A 7,256-nucleotide genomic window follows, 5' to 3' on the forward strand; every position below is an offset into this window, starting at 1 on the left:
TTCACCTATGGAAAGGGCCAACGAATTTAACCAAGTCCATCACCTGTGGGTTTCCATAGTCATATCTCATTAGCCACACAGAGAGCCTTGGATAATCTTTAAGGAAGGAGTCAAGGGTCATCATGTTCAACCTTCTTATTTAACTGGGAAGTGAGGTACAGGAAAACTATTCTGGACAAGCAGGGAGCCAAACCAGCTGTCATTCTTTACTATAAATCTCTATGTGCTGCTGAAGTGAATAGTCCGTGTCTGAGGCCCCCAGCAGAGGAAACACAGCAGACCATGATGACAGTTTCTTATTTCAAGAAACCTCACACTTGAAGGTACTTTGAAGAATACATATTTTTGAGACTAACTAAATATTTGGACTGTTTCTTCCCATCCTTTCTTTCCACTTTAAAAGCAAAAACAAGTCTCTGTAATTTGGTGAAGGAATTGACTTGGATGAAAGAGAAACCCTAACTTGGTAACCACATACAGGACAGTGCCCCAAAGTCCTCAGTTCCGACACACATCTTTGGCGGTATCCCCAAGTTTCCAATGAATCACCAAGAAAACACAGCCAATTCCCTCCAGTGAACTTGTGGTTGCTATGTGAAAGGTCACTGTGATCCACCCTCTTCACGCCACAAGCTAGCAATCCAAAAAGCCGTGTTAGCATGAAATAGGAAACCATAGAGATAGTTCCTCCACACATTAAATGGTAACTACAGACAGCTGTTGTGGACCGCATATACTTGTGAGGACCCTGCGGTATGACATTAGGCTTTATTTTATGGCTGAGTGTCTGTGTCCCACTCTGACTTCCTTCCCAACAAGTCAGAGAGGATTGCTGTTAAGTCATCTTTCCACAATGTGTTTCTTATTCCTGCGTGTCCCTTAAGCTTGCTGGAGAGTCCGATGCCCTCCATGCTTTGGTGGCTCCCGTCTTCTCCAGATCTTTCATTCCTAGATACACACAGAATGATGGTTCTTCTTCATCGTCAATGTTGAGTCATCCAGGAGACATGCTTCTGGGTTTACCTCTGGGTCCCACTGAATAAGGGGAAGGGGGCTGGTGAGCACAGAATCTCTCTCATCGCTTTCTTGTTTCTTTATATATGAGCAAGCTTCCATCACTGCAGCTGCATGCCATGCCTACCATATACCTCCTGCCATGATGACTGTGTCTCCTGAACCCTGAACCAAAATAAACCTTCACCAACAAGAAAATTAATACATGGGGCATCTTGACATCATTGCCTAGTTAAATACCTAACTTTGGTCGTATGTTCACATATAAACTGTTGCGATCCCAGCTCCTTCATTTGAGGCAGTTACTCAAGATGAGCCCACACAGCTTACACACATGTTGTAATTTTATAAAGACCTCAAAAAGAAGTCATGCCACACAACAAGGCTCACATAAGAGGCTTATTTGAAGAGGAGAGAGAAAGGCCAGAGAGGGGGAAGAGATCAATTCCTGGGTACAAGAGTAGCAGAAAAGAAAGAGAGTAGGAGAGAGAGGGGGAGAAAGGGAAAAAAAGAGACAGGAAGGAATTTTTTTTGAATTTTTAAAATGGAAGGGAACAAATGTACACAGGCAGTACTCTTAGTGCCTGCAGGTGAGTACCTGTCAGGACCCCAAGGGCAGGCCAGTACAGATGCCTGAATACTAGCAATAATGTTATCATTTGAAATGGTCCCGAGAGGAAAGTCACACCATGCAACACGGCTCTCACATAGGAGGTTTATTAGAAGAGCAGAGAGAAGGAACAGATAAGGGGGCAGAGACTCGTTCCTGGGGAGAAGACCGGCAGAAGATAAAGAGAAAGAGGGGGAGAGAGAAAGAGAGGGTGGAGAAACAGAGAGAAAAAGAGACAGGAGGTGGGCAGGGCCCTTTTAAAAGGGAAATTAGTGAGTGAATGTGCACAGGAGGTGCTCTTAGTGGCTGCAGTTGAGGATGTATCCTGTCAGGACCCCAAAGGCAGGCCATTACAGATGCCTAAATATTAACACATGACCTGAGTCCGGTGACAAAACTCTGGATACACTTGGAGCTTTATTGCTTCTCAGGACAACTCCCCTACCCCCACCCCCAAAGACTTATCATGACCCCACCTTTTCCTTGGAATCTTTTCTGAGTTCCCTAAGCATCACGGGGTTCAAGGAGTGCACAAAAGAATGAGTGAAAATGTTCATGCAACCCTGATTCTAGTAGAAACAAAGCCCTTGGAAAGCTAAAATACTCAGCCAGTAGGATACATTTCAAGACAAAGGTACAACATGATATTATGCAGCCAAGGAAGAGTAGAATAAGACAGTTGGTGCAGAATGAGAGATAATGTATGCATAATATGATCCTGCCACATAAAAATGCAAGTTTCAGCTGGGCGTAGTGTTGCATGCCTTTAATCCCAGCACTTGGGAGGCATGTGATTTTGAAGCCAGCCTATGCTACATAGTGAGTACCAGGACAGCCAGAGCTGTATAGTAAGATCTGGTCTTGAAAAAAACAAACAAATAAAAGAATGCAAGTTTCTATGTGTATATATAGCTGTAAATCTACAGGAATTCTTAATCATACAAGTCTCTTGAATTGGAGAACAGAAATTTAAATATTTTTACTTCTTTAATATACATTTTTATGACCATGAACTGCTTTTGTGATCAAAAACACTTCTATTTTAAAACAAATAAGTGATGCCTCCCCTCTTTAGTCCCATGGGAGTGTATCTGACATACCTTTCTCCAGGTCAGGCAGCACACCATGTCACCAGCCAAAAATTGTCTTACACTGGGGTGTGTCCGTAGATCACAGATCACTGCTGTAGGAAGTCAAAATCAATCTAAAATGAACCAGAAGCTTCAATGTGAGTACAACAACTCCGAAAGTGCTAAAACAGAAGACATACCACAATTCTTGATGTGGACAAACACTTTCAGAAATGAACTCTAACATCAGGAATTAATGGCTGTAATCACGTGAAAGCTTTCCATAAGAAAGGAAACAATTAGCGAAATGAAGAGACAGCCTACAGAGTGCGTCAGAATCTTTGCTAACTCTGACACGGGGTTTGTATCTAGAGTAGGCAGAGGCACAGCTCAGCTGCAGAGTTTATCTGGAGTAAGTGGAGTTACTGCTCAGGGATAAGATGCTTGCCTCAAAGGCACATGACCCGGGTCCAATCCCTAGCACTTCCAAAAAATAAAAAGTTGCTAATTGAATTATAAATGAGCTAATGAAACAATCCTCAAAAGATGAAGTAAAAATGGCAGATAGACATGAAAAAACATTCGCCATCACTAGCCAGCAGGGACATGCAAATTAAAACGTTGGGATTCTAGCTCATGCCAATCAGAATGGCTGCCACCAAGAAAACAAACAACAGCAAATGATGACAAAGATGTAAGGAGCAGGAGCTGTTGTGCGCTGCTGACAGGACTATAAATTGATCCAGTCATTATGGAAGCCAGTACAAAGGTTCCTACAAAACAACGTTTAAATAGAGCTATCGCCTGACCCAGTACAGCATTTCTGGGTGTACACCCTAAAGATACTAAGTCGGCATACAACAGAGGCACCCGCTCATCCTGCATACCAGTTGGTTATAGCACTCTTCCCAATAGCCTAGCTGTAGTGTCAACCTAGGTGCTTATCAACAGATGAATGGATAAAGAAAAGGTAGTACATTCATACAAGGGAGTTTTATCCAGCCATAAAGATGGATGCAATTATGTAGTCTCCTGGAAAACTGATACAACTGGAGATCATCACATTAAGAGAAATATGTCAGACATGCAAAGATAGTACATTTTCCCTCATCCGTGGGTCTTAAGATTTTATATCGATACATAAAACCACTTATATACACATGGCATGAAAGCAGAAGGAGGACAAGGGGCGTGGAGAGGCTACTAGGAGAGAGGGATGGAGAAGGTGGAGGAGAGGCTGGGAGCACAAATATGGTCCAAGTACACGGTACACTTGAGACAGCCTTTGTGAAACCGAGCACTCTGCACACCAACTAGATACCACCGAGAAACCAAAATGGAAACCATACCTTCTGCAGGTTGGCACAGGAGCATATGCCTGCCTCACCACTCCCTGAATAGCCCCAGCTTCAGATGCCCGTGGAAACTGAACAAAGCAACGTGTGCACAGTGGTTCTTTGCTGTGAAAGTGTCATCAGGTTTCCACGGAGGCACTGGGCCACTGGGAAGCAAAGCGCGGAGAAACACCCGAGGCCAGATCTGCTGACTCTCAGCCAACCACCACTTTCCCTTGGCTTTAAGGTTTTCAGATTTTGTCTCCGGGAGACACTGCGCTATAACCAGGGTCGAAATCTATCACTGAGACAAGAGTCGCTCTGCTGAAAGTGGCCGTGAAGACAGGCGGCTGCACGGGCCTGGTATTTACCTCTCCCTAGTCGGCTGTTTGCTGGACTTGGTGTGAATAATTTAAAGTTCTGAGCCGCGTGCTTGAGCGCCAGTCCCAAGGCTGGATGAAAAGCACAGCCGGCAGAGCCCTTTGTCCTTCTAAAGGACAGAGCACAGGATGCCAAGGGCCCTCTCAGCAAACAGCGGCTGTGTGCTCTCCAGTCTTTGCAGACACACCTAATAGCAGAAGTTCAAACACAGTAATGTCTGAGAGACCAGGAAAGGAAGCTGTGCGCTATTATTACCATTGACAGCATCAGAACACCTAACGGATGTACGACATCAGTGTGGGGGGTCACTTCTAAAACCTACTCCCACACCCCAAGAATTTAAAAATGTTAGTCCCATCCACATTAGAATAGCCCTTGAGAGGCTTGGCTTTATCAAAGTAATCTGTGGGGTTGTGATTTGTAGACAGAGAATACCTTAATATTCTCATACACGAATCACTAAATCTGTTCATATGGTTGACACAGCACAGAACAGAGAGGGCGTTGAGGGATACCCCCCAGGAACTGGGGTAAGCAACAGCGGTCAGCATGAGCAGAAAGTGTAAACGTATGGACTTAGGGTTGCACTGCTGCCAGTCAGGGTCTCCACAGGCTGCTGCCTTGGGAGGTTATCAGAGGCTCCCACAAGAGCCGAAAATGCTGAGCCTGAGTGCTGTGTGGGATTTCAGAGACGGGGACGTCCCAGGAGCTATGACTCAGATTAGGCAAAGTGCTATTTCCAGTGGGAAACAATGTGAGAAGAATAGGACGGAATAAAACTGGTGGTACAAAGGAAGGTGACAGATCGGGATAAAAGAAGTAGACAGAGCAGTTGATGATGTCAGTCCGACAGACATTTGTGGGTGCATTACTTTGTAACAGGGATCAAGGACTCTCTGGGGGGAGGGGAGCAAACTGACAGTTTTGAACAAAACAGATTCCCTACCCTTACAAAGCCCATACTTTATGACGACAGATAAGACAATTAATACCAGATGCTGCTGATGGGAGCCAGGTGTGGGCCCCAGCCCATCAGTCCAACAAAAAAGTCCTGAGTTCCTAATCCACTAGGAGGATTTGAGGAGAGAAGGGAGAAAAGAGGAGAGCTTGAATTGGCCTGTCTGCCGTCCTGAGCAATCCGCCTCGCACATCGCTTCAAGGGCAGAGGGAGGGTGCTCCCCAGGGCTTCTGCTGTCTCTCTGCTCTGCAGGCTTGTTGCTGGCTTCTCTCTAATGTTACATGGTCTTACACAGAGATGCTGCATCAGGTCCAGTTATTGCTTTCAGATAGGTCACCCCAAGAAAGATGGGTGTGACTCCTTCTAGAGGATTCGCTCCTTGAAGCCCAAAACATTTTCTCAAATCTCACTCGCCAAAGTCAAAATAACACTTTTAGTGGTCACGTATCACAGCTGAGCCCTATGCTAGGTGCCAGGAATAAACAAATTCCCTGTCATAGAAACTGTACATCTGACATAAAGAAACATTTATACTCAACTACTACACTGTCTACTCTTAGGGCACTCCAGAATGGCATTGAGGAAGAGATGAAGGAGTTATATGAGCTGGTCAAAGGGCAAGCATAGACTGGTAGAGAAGAATTCTGAGTAGAGAAGATTCCATGAGTCCCGGTCAGCTCCTGTTTTGAGCACTGTTGCTATGGTAACTTCTGAGACCTTGTCAAATTAGCTGGGAGCCTAAGGGTCTGGGAAAGGTTGTAGAAGAGGCAGAGGACCGGGATTTTTTCTGTGAGATTGTGTCTCCTAGTAATGTTAGAAGCTACATTCATAGACTCTCACCGACACGACTGCCTAACGTGAGCCAAAGCAAGAGAACACCAATGGACACACCAAAGTGAATGGGGGAGCGCCCATGAGGCCTCTGCCCTACACAAGGAACAAAGGCAACGGAGGAAAGCCGGGATTCCCAGGGAAATAGTCTTCCCAGGGGGAAAAGCCATATCAATTCTCTATCCAATACTAAATGGTCAGCCCTGAAAATACACACGTAAGTAACATTACATGTATTGATCAGGTATAACAGGAACGTATATATATGTATACACATGTACATATATGCATGCAGTGACAATCAATGAAAAAGGAGCCCATAGATTTGAAAGAAAGCAAGGAGGGTTTAGTTGGAATGGGTTGGGGGTTGAAGGGAGGGAAGAAAAAGGAGAAACGATATAATAAAAGTTTGTTAAAAGCTAGGAAATAATGAGTACTCAATAAATTGCAGCTTGAACTGTGAGCATGAGATGAAGGTGAGCAAGGCCTTCACCTGGCAGAACAGAGCAAGGCCTGTCATGCTGGCTACCGCCCTTGACTCTGACAAAGCCAAACACGACTGTGTGTTTTCAGCACCAATCTGGCACGGTCAGATGTTGGTGGATCCTTGTTGGTTGGTAAGATTTTGGATTTTGTTTGTTTGGTTTTGCTTTCCTTGCTTTTTTTTTTTTTTTTTTTTTTGCTGTTGTTGGGTATTTTTTGTTTGTTTCCTTGTGAGTTTATTTGGTTTGTCTTATAGGGCAAACACAGAACCTTGAATTTGCTAAGCAGGCCCTCTACCATTGATTTACCCCTTCAGCCCCAGATCATTCTTTTTGCAAAAAGATCGTGCTGTCGTGTGGTGGAGGAAGATGAAAGGCAGGTTAACGAGAGTCTCTGGAGATACAGAGGCAAAAGAGGTCTAGGGTTCACCTGCCTCCAGCTGGCAACCCGCCCACCACATGGAAACACGGAACTCCTAGGCCTGAATCTCTCTTCCCACTGCGTTCATCCGGCAGGAAGTCGGGAGATCATTGCTGAGACTTCTTCAGGGGTTGGCAGGACTGCACTCTGGGAGG

At 45.0% G+C, this 7,256-nt stretch overlaps 1 long non-coding RNA gene across 1 annotated transcript; it reads right to left on the bottom strand.

Moving 5' to 3' along the window:
• Window positions 1–754: 754 nt before the first annotated feature.
• Window positions 755–2,822, bottom strand: LOC121144013. The gene is made up of 2 exons (XR_005881349.1): window positions 2,725–2,822; window positions 755–1,035 (listed from the first exon to the last, which is right to left on the bottom strand). It is a non-coding gene; the product is annotated as an uncharacterized LOC121144013 (long non-coding RNA).
• Window positions 2,823–7,256: the final 4,434 nt, after the last annotated feature.

Source organism: Mesocricetus auratus, unplaced genomic scaffold, assembly GCF_017639785.1.
Source record: "Mesocricetus auratus isolate SY011 unplaced genomic scaffold, BCM_Maur_2.0 Super-Scaffold_100014, whole genome shotgun sequence".
Classification (NCBI taxonomy): domain Eukaryota; kingdom Metazoa; phylum Chordata; class Mammalia; order Rodentia; family Cricetidae; genus Mesocricetus; species Mesocricetus auratus.